This window comes from Strigops habroptila, chromosome 10, assembly GCF_004027225.2.
Source record: "Strigops habroptila isolate Jane chromosome 10, bStrHab1.2.pri, whole genome shotgun sequence".
Lineage (NCBI taxonomy): Eukaryota > Metazoa > Chordata > Aves > Psittaciformes > Psittacidae > Strigops > Strigops habroptila.
The window spans coordinates 15,301,455-15,322,197 of NC_046359.1; the positions used below are offsets into that span (position 1 = coordinate 15,301,455).

At 38.7% G+C, this 20,743-nt stretch overlaps 1 protein-coding gene across 1 annotated transcript in view; it reads left to right on the forward strand.

Annotated features, from left to right (window-relative positions):
• KCNK1 (potassium two pore domain channel subfamily K member 1) overlaps window positions 1-20,743 on the forward strand; it is a 34,523-nt gene that overhangs the window by 1,635 nt on the left and 12,145 nt on the right. The gene's annotated exons all lie outside the window — the stretch shown is intronic.

Genomic DNA, 20,743 nt, shown 5'->3' on the forward strand with positions numbered 1-20,743 from the left:
TTATGGGAAGTATAATCAGCTGATATCAATAATGAGACTTAATAATTTACTTGCTTGATCTTATTTTGGTGCTTCCTGACTGATTTCAAACAGGCAATGCTTGTCCTAAAAATAGTCGTCATTGAGTGTACAGATCAGGTTGTCTACTTGTTATAAGGAGGTTGTCGTGTTGAGTTTTTTTGTCTTTTTAAAGTAAAATAGGGTTATGTGTGTCCCTGGATCACCTCCTACCCCCCATCTTAATAACTAGAGTTAAAGTTTACAAGAAGAGAGAAAATGACACGCTTGTGAAAATGAAATGCTTTCAGTGAGTAAATTTCTAAGCCTTAATCAATGTGTAGTAACACTACTGGTAAGAAAAGCATGGAATTGTGATAGTACATCAGCACTTAATTTTTTTTCTTTTTTTCAAGTTTTCTTTTAGTAAAGCTATAAAGCACTTTAAGCTTCAGATGCCAAGTTGACCTTATGATGCCTGTTTCCACTCATAATCAATTACACTGTCTGGTACTACAAAATGTAAACTATTTTGTCCAGGAGCTTATTTTACATTTGAGTTAGGTTTTCTATAAAACAATAACCCACATTTAAAAAAAAAAAAAAAAAAAAAAAATTAAAAATGGTCCCACTTTTCTATTTGTTCGTATCATATACACTGTAGTGTATGTAACTTCTCTTTTTTCTTTTTTTTTTTTTTTGATGAGACAAAGATCTAATCCACAATCCCTGCAGTTTATTATTTTTAGATCTGGCTATATAGATTTCAGAGATGAATCAATCAAAAAACCTTCACGATCAGGACAGTGGGGATGGGACTGAGTTGGCAACACTTTAGTACTGCCTGCTCAGACCTAGCTACAGGGTGTTTGGATTCAGTAGTACAGTTTAGGCAGATATTTCTCTTTCCCACTGCACATCTGGTTAAGGGCAAGGCATAACCTGGCCCTGCATGTTTAGCTGATTTGGTCACAGAGTGCCTACAAGGAAAGTATTGAAAACACAAGATACCATTGTCCAAATCGAAAACCTGTTAGAAAACTCAAATAGCACACACTAAGGAAGGACAGAGGGCTGAAATGCATGTTTTGCCATTATTTCTGTGAATTCCAGAAACTGAAGTTCATCTAGTTATCATTGATGTAACAGGCCAGGCATCAAATGGTGTATTTCCTTCTGTGTCCAACAGTGCTTTGGGTTGGGCCCCGTTTAATAAAATGCTTGTTTCATGTAGTGGCCTTTAGCTTTACTTGTTTCCTATTTAATATAAATAAGAACTTGTACAAGTATAAATCCAGACCAATATAGTACATCCACCACTTGCTCAAATACTTCCTAGAGTGCACAGATTTCTGGCGAGGTGCATTTTTCCTCCCTAATTTACTCTGCACCTGCACAATAAATCTTTCAAGTCTTTTGAAACGGTCATTAAAATGAAAGGTGAGCAAGAAGCAGAACCTGCCTGGTCATCTCAAAGACCTGTTTGGAAGCATTTGAAGATTCAAAAACTGCTGTATTATTACAAACTGTACACCTGAAATGCCCTCTCTTTGCCGAGTACAGTAAGGTCAAATGCAAAAGAGAGAACCCTGGTACTGATGGTACCAACTGAGGGTTGCTTTTGTGCATAAGTGAAATTGCAGGGAGCACTGGATTTGTTCCTTATGTTCAGCTGACTGAGTTTGTCATTCATCATGTAAATAAATGCACACCTACTCCTTGCACAGAGGACAAGGTTTGTTTCATAGCCTTTTAGTTTTCTATATAAAGCATATGGGGAAAGTGTTTAATTTTAGCATCTGCACTCCACTTCTTGTTCCCTCCCATCCTCATTATATTATTTGGCTTCTTACTCACTAGAGAAAATCCTTTAATAAAATGGTGAAGCTCATTAAGAATTTGGAAAAAATATTAAATGGAGGGAGTTTGTGGAATAAACATAGTAAAGCAAATTGTTGTTTGAAAGCAATTTATATTGCTGTACACATGGACTGTCACAGGACTGTCACAAGCTGCCTGAAGGACGGGCAAACAAAGAACAGTGAAATAGACTGGGGCTGAAGCTTCAGCAGATTATAGCAGTGGCTGGCAGCAGGTTTCTCTTCTAACAACTTTATGCCTTCCTATGCAACTTAAGCAGTCATGCAGAATGCCACATAAGCAGTGTGTAAGAAGAAGCAATTTGGTTATTAATCATTGACAACATAAACACTAAGAATATACAGTTGTGTGCATCTGTCTTGGAAACTCTCTGTAACTATGACCTTATGCGGATCTGCGATCATCAGTTGTCTCAGTATTAGATGTCATGAGTGATCTTGCTGAAGCAGTTTTTTCTGGTTGGTTTTCTTGTGGGGCCATCTGCTCAAATATGTGTTTCATTTCTAATAATAAAAATGAAGTAATTTTCTGTGCTTGCTCTCCCAGGTATTGTTTTTTTGCTGTTCTTGGCATGCTGTTAGGCTCCGAGATCTTATCCTGTATTGGTGCAATATGGGAATACTGCACTACATGAATTGGAAGCAGGATGGAGTAAAAAAGAAATTGATATTGCTTGTATTGCAAGATATGAAGAGTAAAGTGGCTTCTGTTTGTTGAAGGGAAACAGATGGGGAAGGAAAGGAGATGCCAATTTAGGAACTTAGGCCTGTATTTTTACGTTTGTTTTTTGAAAGAGTCTGCTCTGTATAATGCTATCCCATGGCATTTTATGCAAAAGGACTGTCAGTCTTATTCTGACTCTCCAGCTTTAAGTATTTTTGCCTCCATCACAAACATCACTGTGGATTTCATTTAACGCTTGGAAACCAGAGTGATGCTGAGAAAGAGCTGCTTTAGATCATTCTCTGTTGTGACAGATTTGGCAAGATACACATTACAAGGAAGCTAGGATAGCTTTGTCCTGATCTAGGCATGTGCAGAGCAAGGGCGACAAGAGGTTGCATCTTCTACGATGGCAGTCAATGCATGCTTATTTTTAATTTTTTGGTTAAGATCAGGCTGGACTCTCATCTGAGCCACACGAGTTAAGACAGTAAAAGAAGGGAGGAGAGGACTGTTAGTATTCAGCTGCTTCTGAAGCCCGTAATGTGGGTGTGTGCAAAGTGGTTAGTGCATATCAGTGTTTTCTCCAGAATTTAGCCTGTACCGGTTTCAGTGTTGGCACTGAGGATGGGTGTAGTACGCTGCATTGCAAGGCATGGCACCCAAGATCCGTGATGTACTGAATTCAGGTACTGCATTCTGAAGAGAGTAAGGAACATCTATGCAGTAGTTGTAGCTAAATTCTGACAGTGGCTGTTATCTTGAAACTGCTTGGTAGAAGGACTAGTAAAGAAACAACACGACCTTCACGGAAAGTTTTGCATTCAAGTTAAATAGCTTATATGGTCTTACTGGCAAATGATATGAGGAATTAGGGTTTTACTGAATTCATAAGTCATTGAATTCATGAGGGCGTTCTCTGTTAGGTCTGATTCTCAGAAGCCTTGCTACATGAGTTGCAAGCAGAACTAAACTATGGCTATATTTATGAAAGGTAACAGGCTGGGAGATTGTGCTGGAGTTGGTAGATTGCTACAAAAGGTGCACCCTGTATGAGGAGACCAGGGAGAAAGAAACCTGTCAGTCTTCATCATTTTCTACCTTCTGTCAAGACGTGGACTTTCTCGTTTTTCAACTCCTTCAGGGGAACAGACCCCACATCCAGTACATAGTTAGTGTGGAGTACAGATCTTAACAAATCCATAGGAGATTAGGGAATGCTATGAAAGCTTGTGATGTCTTTGTAACACTCCATTGTAAGATTCATATGGTCTTACATTAGAGCCCTCAGGTGGAAGAGGCTAATTGGGTCTTTCATACCTTGAGGAAGAATGTGAATTTAACTTAATTAGAGTCTAGTTCACAGAGGCTTGAGGGAAAACAGATTTTTTTTTTTTTTTTTTTTTTTGTCCCATACTCAAATTTAATGTTAAATGCATATTTTATTTTGCTGGCATTGGAATATGTGGCCTATGTCCTGGAGGATGCTTATATTAGCTCATTAATACACACTGAATAATACATTCATAATAATACATTACATAATTCGTACCTAACGTATGTCTAGAGACCTGTTGTAAATTTCTCTGACACCTTCTGTGTGAAAACGTACAAGCTTTGTGATGGTTTAAACTCGGTTCAGTCTCACTAGTAGTCACCTCTGACTCCAGCAGAAAACTGAAGCTTCCTTGTGCTACTGCTCTGACTAGCACTCATAGATCATTTAAATAGGTGTGATAAATTGCAGCTATTCACCAGGGTGGGGATGTGAAAGTTTGTGAAGGAACTTTGTTTCTCTTTTGAGTGTTGTTTGTTGCTTAGCAATGAAATTACTGGAAAAGGTAATTTGCTTGGGATGATCTGGGAGGTTGTACTGCGCTCTGCAACAGAGTAGTTCTTTATACTAGAGTTCTTCTAAGAAAAGCAAAGGAAATGAAGAGGTAGGTTGAGAAAGATGCCAGAGGAGAAGGATTACATTCAATAGGCCAACTGTTTCGGCACTGATTTAGGATGTGAGAAGCCATATTCTTTTCCCTCCTCTGCCTGGAGCGATTTGAAGCCGCACCCCAGCAGAGCAGTTGAATGCTACAGCGTGTTCTGGGACAGGGTAATTGTAGTTGCCGTCTGCTTCCAGATAGATCTGTAGACTGTCCTGGAACCAGGCGTCCCACCTCTCCAATTAAGTAGTATAAACACAAAGTGAAAGAATAATTCTGTCCGCCTGTGTGTCTGGTTTCCTCTCAGGGATAATTCTTGTATTTTATACACCACAGAGCAGCTTCAGACTTACTGCTGCCATATTCTAGTCTGGCCCCAGGGTTAAGATGCTGTCTCCTTGGATGCGGGAGGTTTCAGTTGAGTTCTGCTTAATGCCATTCTCGGTGCAAGGATTTGAACTATGGTTTTCTAGCGGTCTTTAGGAAGGGAAGAAAAGAAGACTACCATCTAGGGAAGCTGCAAGAGGAGGCAAGATGAATATGGATAGACTAATACCGAGAAAGTAGACTGGATGCTTCTGGTCTCCTGTCTAACAACAAAAAATATGGGAACATTCAACGAAATAAAAAAAAATAATAAAAAATTAAATTTAAAATCAGCAAAGAAGGGAATTAACAAGTTTGTTTTTTAAAACAAAACAAAAAATACAACAACAAGAAAAAAAAACCCCAAACACAAAAAAGCCCCACAAACCAAAAATCTCTTGTATGACTATCTCCAAAATACCTGTATTTGTCAAAATTACTAATAGTAAACTTTTTGGGAAGGATATTAGGCTCTCTGCTTTGGGATGCAAGCCACAATTTAGTTGCAAGTTACAGCCAACAGACTGGTCATATTATCTCTTGTGTGTCCAGGACAAAGAGACAAAGTTCTTGTTTTCTCCACTGAAGTAGTAGTAGTAGTGGAGAGGAAATCCGGGTCTGCCCTGTCTTGTGTTCCAGGGAGGGTGGCAGTTCCGGGTTTTTTATGAGATTACAGCAGTCAGCTGTGCCAAGCTCCTGCTTGTACTTGCTGAAACGAAGGGTGGCAAGAGTAGCTCTAATCCAATGTTTATGCTTTATGGGCCAATGAGTAGTAAAAACCATCACCTGGCAGAAATCAGAGAAGCCATGGAGTAGCATGGCTGTATTATTGTTTGGAGCAGCGCTGGCTGCTGACAGATGGGGTGTCTCTTACAAGCTCTGTCTCCACTGTGTATCCTGCTGTTCCACCTGCCTTGCTAAATTACCAGTGATGAGGAGCCAGCCCAGCAGTTTTTTACAGGTGAAGGACTGCAATGGCTGCCTCTGTAGTCCTTGTATGTCAGGACCAGGGTCATTCTTCCCCTGCTGAAATACCGGGGGGGGGGGGGGAAAAGGTATTTACAAACAGATCCGTTGATCTTAGTATGATACACAGAGTGTAACTGGGGTCAGGGCTGAGTTACTGGTGTTCTACCCTGGGCTTATTAATTGACTCATTTTTGTAAATGTCACCTTTGCTATTTCTTTTTTTTTTTTTGGGGGGGGTTTACTGCATTTAGCTATGTTAAAATTATTTGCTGTCTGTAATAGATGGATTATACGGCCTCCCGTTGCTCTGTTATTATTTCTAATTATTACTCCATTTGGCTGTATTTTGTTCTCTGATATTTACATCTTTATTGAAAGGAAGAGAGTAATCTCCCAAAAAATTGCCTTTCATTAAAAAGTTTCTGTTTGTAATTCTTTTGCAAAGCTGGAATTTTTATTACCATTCTACTGATATCTCAAAATCAAATCCTAAGCTAAAAGTTATGTACACTTTCAGAGGGGGGCTTCTAAAATCAACAATTAAATCCTGCAATTCCTGACCATTGCTGAGTAGGATTTTCATTTTATGTGAATGTAACTTAAAATAAGTCTCCTTTAAAATCTGTAGTTTCTTCTGTTTCATTTATTTGTTGGCTGTTTTTTGTTCTTTCTTTGTTTAACACTGTCCCACTACATCATCATTTTAATAATCTGTGCAGGTTTTGGACAGAAGAACATCATCATCTATGGAGAAATGTCTACTTTAGCCATTGCTCCAGGTTAATTAAGTAGGCCACAAGCTGCTAAACCATGTGAAGACCAGGACATTTCTTGGCATGTGCAGAAATGGAATTTTAGCAAATTGAGAAAAAGTAGGATATGTATGAGAGTTTTGATGCCTTCAGGATTAACGAATAGCAAGAAGAAGTTTCTTGGGAATTAGATACCTAAATTATTACTCTCTCTGGATCTGACCTCAGCTGCTTGAAAGTTATGATATTTGTACAAAATTCCACCAAAGTCCTAGAGTAGTTACTGATGGTGACCCAGAAGACCTAAAGATAATGTGTCAGTTCACTTTTTCGCTTAAGAACCTAGCTGAAACCTTAAAGAGGTTGTGTTTCTTGTGAGGACAAATCAGCGATGTAGTCCTGGTTAAGACTAGGACTGAAAGGAGCAAGTGGAGCAAAGCTTTTCAAGTGGCTGTGCTTCAGAGAAGTATCAGAGTGGTTTTTGCAAGAACATATGGATTTCATCTTGCCTGGAAAGAAAAAAGATACACATTCATCTCTGAAAACAGAGTATGAACACTTCCTTGAGGGAAAAGCACATATGAATTGAAGTGGTACACCAGCTGTCAGCAGACCCCAAACATTTACTAGCTGATGCTTCCTAGGTAGTACTGTAGTCTCTACTCTAAACTGATTCTGTGCCAAGTAGCTTAAGCAGCTTCACAGCATCTTTGAGGAACTGGGGGAATGCAGATACAAAAGCAAGGAGATCACTTAAGCAGTATTCCCTGGCAGTAGGTGAGGGAGGAGGTTGGGCTGGAAAACAAGTTTTGCCAGTGGAACAAGCCAACCCAGTAGACCTCTGAGTACTGTACTGCTTGTGTTCCAGAAAGTGAGGCTGTGCCCTCTGGCAAAGTTGCGTGCTATTTTCCAGTAGGAACTTTAACAGCAGTTTTCCATCTTTCTCCTGAAAATTGTGAGTCCAAACTGTTGTTATGCCAGCAGGCTTTCTCCATCTTTTTACTGTCCTCTAATATGAAGTGAAAACTTCTGGAGTAGCCAGAACTTCTATACAGAATGTTTTCAAGCATAATTTAAAACCACTGCAAATGTAGCTATTGAGAGATCTGGTACCATGAGAATGGGGTTTTGTCATCTCTTTTGCTCCTTGTGTATTTCATGTTCCACACACTGAATGTATTTTCTGACAGAATCCTTTTCCCAACTTTACTGAAAATATTTTATGTAGAGGTCAAATATTCTTCTTTCAATATTTACAGTAAAGGCACTGCATTTAGTTGGTATAACTGCGTGCCATTAAAATAGCAAAGAAGTTACACATTTACTTCAGCGTGTTTCCCGCAATGTTGGTAAAAGCTGTGTACCAGGCTTTTCATATAGAAATATGCAGTGAGACTAAAAGGGTAAACACATGCTGTGTTGGGGAAAGAATAATAGTCTGTCCTACAGAAAATTACACAATTATAAAGCCTGCTGGGAATTCCGTCACAAGTGCACATCTGCTTTTGCATCTTTTCTGTAGTAATGTGTCTAAAGGTGACTCACAAGTATCCTGAAGCTAAGCTAAACACAGAATTGTAGGGAAAAGGTCTCATGCATCAAGGAAAAAGGAAGCAGCCAGCTCAACAAGGATTGTAAAATTTACTATCGTTTCAGAAAGTTCTTCTCTTTTTTTTTTTTTTTTTTTTTTTTTTTGGTTACACACAAGGATTAAATACATACTAAACCTATAATTATTTTAAAATGTGAGAAGATTTCTCTGCATTAAGAGGCAAAAGTAATCCTTCTGAAGACTTCAAATGATGGCAGCACTGGCTGGAATGGGGCTTATGCATGTTTTTTTATTTTAAAGCCTGTACTGAGTTGACTCTTATACTTAGCCTTTTACTTTCTTTGTTATTTTAAACCTACACAGCATGCTATGAACTCTTATTTTGCTCAGTTGAGCTTTTAAAATGTGATTGCCAGACTTAGACATTGCAACACGCAGTAGCAGTGCCAAAGTCCAGAGGAAAGCTAGAGTAGGTATCCTATTTTGTTTAAAATATAGTTTGAAATTGGGTTTATTACTTCAGAGTCATTGAATGCACAGACAAGACAAAAATTCTGGTTTTGCTTCCTCCCTGACAGAATGGGATTGTACTATATGTGGCTTTAAAGAAAGTTGTAGAGGAAAAAAATCCCATGTGTTCAGAAGTTGCTACGTGTTCAGAGGTCTGTTGAAAGATTAAATAACTTGGATGTTTAACTCTTGGGGACTTCATTGTACAATCCTAAACATAATCACTTCATGAAAATTTTGGTGAAAATTGCTTGTTGTATTTAAGGTTAATGTAAGAAGGCCATGAAATCTACTTTGTATGTTATTTAAGTAGCTTTTTACTCTTTGCAACTCTGTTGTACAAGAACGGCATAGACCTTTCCCTTTGAAGCCTACAGCCTAAAGGAAATCAGAAAACCCTAAAGCAAACTGTAAAAATTCCATCTTTTATAAAGAATTCTGGAAGCTCTAGGCTGTGTAATTTACTAATGGGCAATTAAATGTTAAACACTTCACAGCATGTCTTATTACTTATTTTCATGGCTATATTTTTATTTACTATTGGAATGCTGACTCAGCAGTATAGCAAAAATGACTAGCATAGCAAAAATGCTCAAAGACGTATCGTGTTTCTATTTGAAAGTCCTAGCCTCTGTAAACTGTAAGAGTGATGCACAAAAATAAACACAAAATGCTGTAAATCTTATGAATGATTAATAGTTCTCAATGAAGCTCTCTTATGTGAGGGTAAGAGATTGTTTAATTTACCTGTGTGTATTCGCATGTCTGTTGAGAAATCCAGGCCCCCAACCTGCCTTCTGGTCCACTGCTGCTACTCAAGTTGGGCAAGTAAAGAACCATGAGCCATGATGTTGCACTGTGTGAATCAACAATTCGTGTTGATAAGAAAAGAGTAAATCTGAGGGCAAATGCCTGCCTTAGTTCATTATTGAAGTTATTGTGCATTTACGTTCTGCATAGCTATAGTGCAAAGATAAATCTTGATCTTTCAGTCATATCTTTTAGTACAGCTATTTGTACAAAGCGAAGCCAGCTGAATGTTCAGGTCAAGCAGAATTTTGTATACTGCTTCAAGGAAAATGGCATTTACACTAAAAGTTATTAGTAAGCATGAAGCTCATCCAAAGCAAAAGATAAAAAACTCTCCCAACATCTCAAACAGAAGTTTGAGTTCCAGATTTTAGCTTTGCATTATACCACAACCTTATCACCATCTCCCTCATGACTTACAATCTTTCATGTTTCCGAACCACCTTTTTACCAGTAGATCCTGTATCATGTACATACCATGTGCTTTACTGATTAGAGCACTTCTGTTATGTTCTGCATCTTGTGAGATTAGAGTCATGTTTCCGCATGTATTTTGCAAAAAGATGAACTAAGAAAAGAGGAAAAACAGTTGTAAAAGATCATGTAAGAGCCTTTAGTATGGTTGAGAATAGGAGCTTGTGAATTTTGTCTTACAGATCTTTGCTTCTGCTGCTAGTCTGCATTCCCATACAGGAAGCTGATTTCCCATTCTGTGGATGTACTTCAGCACCCTTTCATTTTCTTGCATTGTATATTCTTTTTCTTTTCCTTTAGTAATAGTTTTTCTGCTGAGTTATATTAAAGGAAATTGCAGCTACTTGAATAGGAACTCACAGAAGCCCGATCAAAGTGTGCAATACACGTTTCTCTATCTTTGCTTCAGTGGAGAAACATTGCTGCTCCCTCCTAGGAAATTGTTCAGTTGTGTATTGTGTGTAGAAAACAAACTAAACATCAGTTAATGCACCCCACATGACTTACCAAATGTGTGAATAACATTTGTGGGAAGAAGGCAGTGTTTGCTCTGCTTTAGCATGCTGGTTGCCTCTCCTTATACATAGTAAAATGTTTGCTCAGGTTGATGTTAAGCAAAGTGGGCTGAGTGTACCTGACAGCTTTGCCAATGGAAGGAAGACGTTTTGGACTCCGGCTTCCCACCCTATGACCCAGACTTACTCCTTGTGCTTAGACTGTTGCCCACTGGACCACAATAGTAAGCCAAGTCATTTTATCAGACTGGAAGAAACATACTTTCTGCTGGATTAGTTTGGTCTAAGTTATTGAAGTCAGGTAAACTACAACCAATGCAAAAGGGGATAGACCCACTTAGAGAAAAAGATCATCTTTCTCAGCAGTAACTCTGGTATTGCATTAGACTTTTCACGTAACAGCTTGGTAAAAGCACAGAAAGAGTGAAAAATGCATGGCCAAATTAGCAGATGTAAGAAAGGAACTGGTAACGTAAGAACGTGTTTCCTATAGTGATAATGTATCTGAAAATTGCTGGCTGCCCCTTGTAAAGGAGCATTATTTCAAGCAAGATTAAACTGACAGCTAGCAAAGCTGAAAGAACTTTACAAGACTCCTCTTTGTTAATACAGATGCCACCACTAAAATACTTCTATCTGATATACCTCAGATATATGCATCTCGAGGAGAACCTTATTTTTTCCCACTGGGTAGCTATTGTTATGTGATAAATTGCATTATCTTTGAAACTAGTATGGAAGTAATGCAGTCATGCTGTCGTGTTTAGTTTCTGTAACTAGTTTACAAATTCTGATCACTGACAATTAAAAGAAACTAGATACATTCGTAGGGCCAAACACTTGCAAAGACATTCCTCCCTTGAGGAGATGTAACTATCAATTTACACATTACTCTTCAATGCTAGGCCTTTATTTTGGAATTACCAACGATTTTACATTCCCCCTTCCTTTATACTAAGGTCTGAGAGATGCCACTTACAGCATCCTGCTTTCCTTAGAGAGTCACAGGTTGCATCAATCCAGCCTTTTTCATGTTCACCACAGTTTGCAAATGCAAGCATTGGCAGGAAGGTGCTGAACATGAGAAACTTTAGCTGGGGAGGGACTCTTCATTAGGGACTGTAGTGGTAGGACAAGGGGTAACGGGTTCAAACTTAAACAGGGGAAGTTTAGATTAGATATAAGGAGGAAGTTCTTTACTGTGAAGGTGGTGAGGCACTGGAATGGGTTGCCCAAGGAAGTTGTGAATGCTCCATCCCTGGCGGTGTTCAAGGCCAGGTTGGACAGAGCCTTGGGCGACATGGTTTAGTGTGAAGTGTCCCTGCCCATGGCAGGGATGTTGGAACTAGATGATCTTAAGGTCCTTTCCAACCCTTACTATTCTATGATTCTGTGATTCAGTCTTCAGCCTGGGTGATAGCTAGGTGTTTCTAGTATGAGTGCTACCTGAACATAATGGGAGTTAAGGACATGGGACTTGAAATCACTGGTCAGTTTTGATGTCTTTGACTGACACGGTGGGTCCAGAATTCTGATTTGGCTGTTGGAGCATTTTTTGTGAATTGTACTACTGATTTAATGTTGCCTGCTTTCCTTATATGCAGGGCTACCTTATTCTGTCCCCGAGATGTCAGAATGACGTATTTTCACTAGGAAAATTTTCCTGTAGTTGTAGGAATTTCTGGAAACAGCAAATATCACATCAAGAGACATCCTCTAACTAACTGAAGAGAGGTTCACAGTTTTAAAACAAATTGTTGCTAATCTAAACAGGCAATATAGTGTTTAATAAGCCACACAGCATTTAAATTGCTTTGTCTGTATCTTTACATTGCTGGCTAAATGTCTTGTATCTGTAGATTGTCTTTCTAAATGCTACGGTACTATTTATTTCTAAATAACCTCTTCTAAATAGGCAAAAAAGTCTGCATTTCATCCTCGTATGAACATAAATGGTATGTGCAACTACAGTGATCTTCTTTTCCTTTCCCTTTATTTATTGGTAGGACATACAGTTGTGGTTATCCTGGGTATCCTGATTCCAGTGTAACTAATCAATTTTTTGGTTACCACAGGTAGTGTTTGTTATGTGGATGTCCTAAGCATGTGAATGATTCAATAGGACTACTGCATCTATCAAATATGCTTATGGTTCAGTAAGCTGGTTCTCATAACAGTTGAAGTATTTCCACATTGGGCCTTGTAAATTAAAGTTTTATTTTGAGCATGAAACTGAGTATATTCAGCTAGACTATATTCAGATGGCAGAGTACCATCAAACATCACATTTTGGACTGTGATTTAGAGTTTAGAATAAGCCATCTCACCTGAAAAAGTACCTCTCTTTGGCCCTTGTGTAAATATTGTCTCAATTTCTCTTCGTTATTATTTTCAAGTTAGAAATGAATACTCAAGGTGGAACATGCTGCATGTAAAAGTGGAGACTGATGCACTGAGCTCAATGGGGTTTTGTTAAGTTTCTTTAGTAATTTTTGCTATTTGTGTTAAATATTTTGTGCCTTCTTTTTGTTTTATGTGCTGTTGAATTCTTTGTTTTTCTGAGAAATAGCTGTTAAAACAGAAAACAGAAATAGGATTCATTTGTATGCAAATCCATTATGATGTCTGATTGACTTACTGAAATGTGAAGATAGGTAAGGACTATGTGTCTTCCTCTGCCAAACAAGAGAGCTGATGCTAGTAATTTCACCGAGTTCCGCATGTTAAATCGATAACAAGATTAGGAGTATAAATTCCTATTCCCTTGCTGTATCTAGTAGATAACATTTTTTTTCCATGTGAGGTTGCATTTTAGTGCAAAGATGCTGCTTACAGATTTGATTTTAACTCCGCAGCATGAAATGGCTGAATTTTTTAATACTGTGTGATAATTCATTACTGCCAACAATACCAGTTTCATTCACTGTTTTCATGTTCTGTTCTTTCTGGTGGTGCAATAAAGCAATTTTTGTTTCAGAAGTGGAGGTGGGAAGCATACTAATTTGCAGCTGGTTCGTTCTTTTTGTTCCCAGATGGTAGGAAGAACAACTGTGGCTCATTTCAGTGCAAGAAATGGTAACTTAGTGAGACTAGATAGGTATTCTTCACTAATTGGATACTTACTGCAGTGCTTTGATCACATGCCTCTGCAACACATTCAAAGTTTTTGACATATCCCGATGTGCATTTGGGGTGGTAACAGATGCAAATTGCCAGTTTTTAGAAGCCTCTTCTCAGTGAACTGCACCAGGCTTCAAGCAGAATATCATACTGCACAGGTGCTGGGCTCAGCAGCAGCTGGCACATCCCTGTGGTATGCCATGCATAAACAAGGTCTTTCAAGTGCAAGGCTCAAGTAGTTGGTAGAACTTTAAAACCTGTTACAGGAAAATTAGAGGGGATGGGGAAATAGAAGGTTGCAGTGTGAAATGAAGCTATGGTTCCAGACCTTTTCCAGAAAGAAAACACTCCATCTCCTACCAGTCTCTTCAGAAGCTGTGTATCCTCTCAGCTTTACTGCCAGTTAGATGATAAATGCGTTTTAGCTTCGAAAATGAGTTTTCCTCACAGATAGACACTGCCATATCTAAAGACGAAATCTGCAAGTATTAGCATCATGTAAGGCATATCACCTTTATTCTGCAGTCAAGGTGAAAGTCTCGTGATGTTTTTTAGCTTGTTAACATGAGAAATGAGAAGATCACTGTCATGGACAAGCTACTGGCTAAATCTCGTCGATAACATTGTTTTGTCTTTCCTGGTCTCTCTGCAAAAACGTTGTCCATGTGAAGATTTCTTTCTTCCTACTTTGAATATTTCAGGATGTAATTCCCAGGAAGAACTGCAAAAAGGCTTGTATGCCTTTCAGTACCTTGAAGCTTGTGTTGAAGTTCTTAATGAACCTGTTTCTTTGACTGCATGTTAATGTCGGTGATCAGTGGCTTTAAAAATCCATTATTGTGGGAATGCTGCACATGTGCTGCTGAACATAACAGTGCAAAAACCCTTAATAAAAGACCCGCACAAAACCTCATTGTATTTTCTAACATTTCTGAGGACTACAAGTAAAGCAAAATATTTCAATTATTAAATTTAAATTTTGGAGACTTACAGTGTGTTCTATCAGGAAACAGTCATAATAAAGTAGTCTGGTGGTGGGGCCCCTACTTCGATACAGATTTTTGACCATTTGTTGCCTAGCAGGCAAGTAAACCAATAAAAGAATAATTGGAGTTTTCCTGGCTGAGGAAGATATCCTGAGCCCTCAGGATATCTCATCTTACTTTTGACCTTTTGGTTGCATTTTATTCAGCAGACTTTCACCATTTTCTTTTTTCTGTATGGAAAAAATGAATATGAGATAACAGGGAAAATAACTGTTGAAACAAGATACAGGTTTCTTATGCTAAATCTTTGCTAGAAGTAGATCTAAAGATGTGATGTGCAGGTTTTTGGATATGTATTTCTAGAAATGTACTGTTATTGAGATGTCTGGGGCAGGGGGCGGAAATGTCCCAACACCAGATGGATCCTGCTTTAACTGCATTTTAACCTTTACGGGGTCTTAAATCCAGGATAGCACTAAGCAGAACCAATTTCTAATATAAAGACTTTGGGTTTAAAAATAAAAATTCTGTCAAACTTAAAAAACAAGACAAAAACCCCAAACCCAAACAACAAACCCAGAAATGCATGTCTATCTCTTGATAGAAGTGAAGCCTGAATGCTTTTGCCACAGAGGTTTAGCAGACCTCTGAGTGCAGAAGGCACTCACATATTTAGTCTTTGTTCCTGCTTTCAGTACTGTGTGAAGTATATGGCAGGGCATGAAATCTTTTTTAATGACATGTCACTTCAAAAAACATGATTGAAGTTGTCAGGGCTCTGTGGGAGCACAGGTCCAGCCCACAAGAACCTCATGTCAGGCTGAAGGTTTAACATGTCACAACAAAAAGCAGTTTCTTAATGGCCAATTTGATAGGAGCTGTGTAGCTTATAGCTACAGTTTGAAAACTCGGCTCTCACAGGGTAAGTAGGAAAACTTTGCCAGCTGAGTGACTGGAGAAGTGTCTTCCTGCAGAGAAGCATGTCCTTTCTGGAGTCCTCAAATGGAGCATGTGCCTTAACCTGGAGTCCTGCCACCCTTGTCTCACACATGGTAGGTCCCGGTATGGTGACCAACAATGCGTACTTTCACTTGGTCTGCTGGAAGGCTCTAACAGTTCCCCGGGTTGATGATGTCCGTTTTACTCGTACATAATGTATCCAGGCAAGATTAGCAAGATCCGGTGTCAGGCAGTGTAACATGAAAGAATGCTATCATTTTCCACTTAAAGTTATTATCTTTTGAGTTGTATTTCTCTCCGATAATTTTGTTGAGAAGAGATAGTGTTTCACCAAACAGTCATTAATAATCATCTCAGATGTGGGAGGGACATGCTAATTTCTGTACTTACTCTTTTGTCTACGTTTGGCTCCTGTGCAGTGGATTCCATCTACTGTTACACTGCTCTAGTACAACTCATCCTCCTCCTCTGCAGTATTTGTACTGACCACTTCCTTATAGCCCCCTCATAGGGATCTTAACTGTTGGCATGGGAATGACTTCATCATTAGCATCACTGCTATGCAGTTGGAATGTTCTTCATTAAATAGTAACTATGGGTAAATACTGTCTAAAACAGCAGTTGCTGGTTTGCCAGCCATTCCATATGCCCATCAGACTGTAGTCTTTGAATCTGGTGTGTATTGCCTTGCACGGTGATGTGAACAAGACATGGATGAACTTTCTGATGAAAGGAAGCATAGAATGTCTGGGTCGGAATTAGGAAATATTGGTATTTCTTTGGTTTGGCCCAGGGTTATATCTAGTTTCCCTTCACTTCATGGAGCATCCTTATAGAATCATAGAATCATAGAATAGTAAGGGTTGGAAAGGACCTTAAGATCATCTAGTTCCAACACCCCTGCCATGGGCAGGGACACTTCACACTAAACCATGTGGTCCAAGGCTCTGTCCAACCTGGCCTTGAACACCGCCAGGAATGGAGCATCCACAACCTCCCTGGGCAACCCATTCCAGTGCCTCACCACCCTCACTGTAAAGAACTTCTTCCTTATATCTAATCTAATCTTCCTTGCATGTTCTCAAGTGACCTGTGCTTCAGATAGCCTTATAGAATATTAATCATGTCATCGTTCGTATTATTGAGTCATGACAGCAATTCAGGAACTGTAAGTGAAAGTCTTTCCTACTAAAAATCTGGAGCCTGTTTCACTTCAGAGAAGTGAAAATGCTTCATGTATGGGGAACCGTGCTTTTAAGCCACTCTGGCATTGCCCTGCTGAACCCAAGTACAGGAGCTGGTGCTAGAGAAGTGCTGTTAACTTCAGTTTCAAACTCTGAAGGCAGCTGAAGTATGCCAGCTTTCTTGGCCGTACAGTAGTGGTTTGGCTCAGATCAAGAGTGCACTGCTGAAACAAATCCGCAGATCATTCCCACTTCCCACTTTTGGTTCAAACTTGTGGAGCAATTTTGGAGTGTGCAGACTGGAATTCTTTTCAGTTAAACAACCTGAAACAGGCACTCTGGGAGAGCAGTGAAACACACACCTCAGCTATGACTGGGCATTCAGTCTTTGTGAACAAAGTAGAGCAAATCTGAAATAAACCCTGGCTTCTCTAAATATAATGATGAACTTAGGTCCGTGCTACTAAGTATTCCACTCTACAAATCCACATCTAATATGCTTCAATACTAATGTAAAGAAGGTGACAATGCAAGGGTTTGTTTGTTGGTTTTTTGTTGATTTTTTCCCCCCTTTTTTTCTGTTGCTCTACGTTCCAATAATCAGAATAATACCTTCAGGACAGGATTTGGCAGATACTTGATGCTTTAAGTAGTATGATCAAATGTTGCTTTTTCTCATTACATTCACATGAGATTTTTAGAATAAGATCTCATCTCCTGTTGCAACCAAACTATTTTGATGTTTTAAAGGACTAGTTTTGCTGACAAGCCCAACAACAGATAGGCATTTTCTTCATGATATCTTGTGATTTCTCCTATTGCCTCTGTGTAAAGTGTATCAAAAATGATCACATTTTTTAAAATGGAAAGTCATCTTCTATAAATATCTGATTTCCAGGGGTCCCCCTGCACTGACTGCAGCTTTTCTCTTGCTGATTGAAATGACAACAGGATACTTGCACTGCTTTATGTTTTGTCACTCAAATTTGATTGAAAAATGTTTTTAACATGCATTTTTTTATTACTGTTTGTGGATCATGAGAGCAGCTAACTTCAAGAACATGGGTTTTTCCTAGATTAAAAAGGCATGTCTATATTTTAATCTCTACATGAGAGAAAATATTTATAATTCATATGAAAGTATGTCAGAATTTGAAGAAAGGAATAAAAGTTTTGTGCTTTATTGTCATTTTTCCTGGATATTGAAGGTGACAATGACTCTTGCTCCATAATTGGTACTGAAAAAAAATGGGATTGGAAAGACTTGCCCAGTCCACATCATCAATATTCCAGCCTCCTGTATCTCACATTTCTATATAAAGGTGTGCAGCAACCTTAATATAGTACACTGTACAGAAATATCTCCTCAAACAGAGAATTCTCCAGCATCAGCAGCTAGGTTAGAACAAAAAGGTACAGAGCTACTGGAGAGAGTCCAGCAAAGGGCCACTAAGATGATGAAGGGACTGGAGTGTCTCTCCCGTGAGGGTGGGAGAGACTGGGACTGTTCAGCCTGGAGACGAGAAGACTCGGGGGGGAGCTCGTCAGTGTGTATGGATACTTGAAAGGGTACGTTAAGTAGAGGTGATGCAGGTGATATGAATGCTGTTGTGCCGCACACTGTCCAGGATCATCTCATTCTTTTGCACCTTTCCATTTGTGTTCACTGGCTGCCTTGCATTTTATACTGAACTTGTATGTTTTGAGGACAAGGAAATATTTTTATTCTGTTTTGGTAGCACAGTAAATATACAATAACTAACAAAAAAAAAAAAAAACAGTTTGATAGTTTGGTTCTAAATATTTATTAATGTATTAAGTTCAAAATTATTATTACATTACATTAATACAGTGTGTATAATACTGTTTAAAAATAGTGTTCTACACACATTATTTGTTAAATACTGATTTTTTTTTTTTAAATATAGTTTTATATGGGTAATTATTTATTTCTGTAGAAATGATTTTCCACCAGAAGTGCCACCCTGCGCATAGGTCTAGGTCAGTAAGAGCTTTTGCTTGCTTTTCATGTGGGACTCCCAGATGGAGTTGAGATTTGGTTTACTGCAAGAAAGGGGATAACTTTTCAGAGTGCTAAGAAAATACTCAGTAGGAAATTAGAATCGTTACCCCTGCTCCCAGCATGAGATGTTTGTTTTGTTTCTTTATTTAAGATTAACAGTCACCATGCTTTCTGAATGCGGATGTGTTACATGTCAGCATGTAGCTATATCCACTGTCACACTGGTTATTTAGGCTGACCCGGATCATGTTAGTCATAACAGGAACTAACCGTCAGTGTTTTGCCCGCACTGGTACAAATCCTTGGACAGTTTAAACAATACCAGATATAAGACCATAAAGCAAGCTGTTTATCTCAATGTATTCACATAAATAGCGTGGAAATATCCATTGTCCTCATACAAACATTTTCCCCAGTTTCATTCATCAGTGTCCCTTTTTCCCAGCATATGTGGATGCAGTTTCTAGCTTGGTTTATTTGGGCAGGTGAAATACTGCTTCCTGTGCAGGAACACATGTGGCAGGCTTTATATGCTTTGCGCGATATAAATGTTCTGACGCGCAGCTGTTCTGGTAGAAACTGGTTTTGAAACTCTTTTTAACATGGCAGCCAAAATATCCGTGCCGTTGGCATGGTTCTTGGGTTCAGATGTTGCTGACAGCCAGCCAAATTGCTCGTACAACCTTATTACTGAACTGACTATGTTCAAAGCCATTTCAGCCTTTCTTGGAGCAGGTGACATTTGTGAGCTGATTATAAGAACCTGGTCCTTTCCAAGGCAACTCCAAATATAGCTAGCAGGACATTGACTCAGGAATTAGTAGTCTTTGGCTTTGATAACTAGTGGCAGCAAAGGACAGTCTCAGAAGGAACTGAAACCATGTAACATTAGTGGATACATGCAAATCAGTGTGTTGTAATCTCTGTTGGGGTTTGTTTGTTTAGGGGAGGAAGTCCCTACTAGATATTTGCAAATATCTAGTAGGACAAATACTAGAAATTGGCAAAACAAAATAATTCTATTCTGAGAAGTGATTATGTGAGAAATCATTATAGAGAACTAATACTCATGGTTAATTTAATTGTCTAAATATGTTTTTACAACTTCTATTGTAGTGAGGTTTGAGGATCATATTATTATTGAAGGGAGCTGGAATAGCACCATACTGAATCACCTCAGCTATAAGTTTAAGTCACCCTCATCGGTGCTGTGTGAGGATGAACCTAATGAATGGGGTTTTTTAGTGGCAAAACTGGTTTAAGAGGTTTCTGCCACACCCTTCATCACCTTCCTCCTCATGTGCTGTAAGCTTTTATTTAGTGAAATGAACTAGGTCTCCAACAAATCTGCTTCTCCTCACTTTCCTACTTTGTTGTTGTTGTTTTGTTTGTTTGGAGGTTTTTTGTTTGGGTTGGGTTTTTTTGTTTGCTTTTTTTTTTAAAACCCAGATGATTTCATCAGTTCAGTTTTCAGCACCTCTTTCTCTCTTCTCCAGTGCACACAAACCCAGTTCCATTAGCTCAACTGAGGAGGTAGCAAAATGTAATGTCAGAATGTATTTCTCCTGCTTAAAAGAGCCTATCATAGTGGATTTTTTTTCTCCTCCTTTCTGCCATATAGGGAGGCTTATCTCAGCCTTGCTGGAAATCAAAGTTCTCAGGTTTGTTTAACAAAACTGTGTTGGTGAACTTTTGATTTTCACTTCTTTTTTAACATATAACTCTGTTTTAATATCTGTTTTTAATGGTATTGCTGTGTCTCAAACCTCTGACTCAGAGTTCTGAAAAGTCTTTTCTAGCAACACAGTGCAACTGTTTTGCACATTTTTTAGCTATGGAGCAGTTTGTATGTCTATCTACAGCCCTTTACATTCCTTTTTCTCTCTGTATTTGTAGGGAAGGAAGGCTTATGCGCAGCGGTGTGCTAACAGGCTAGTTTAACTACCTGCCTATTAGCTATCTTTAAAACTGGTCTGTCCCAGAGCATGCCCTATAGAAGTAGAAAAAATAAAATATGTTTTCTGAGATCATCTGGTTCTGAGCA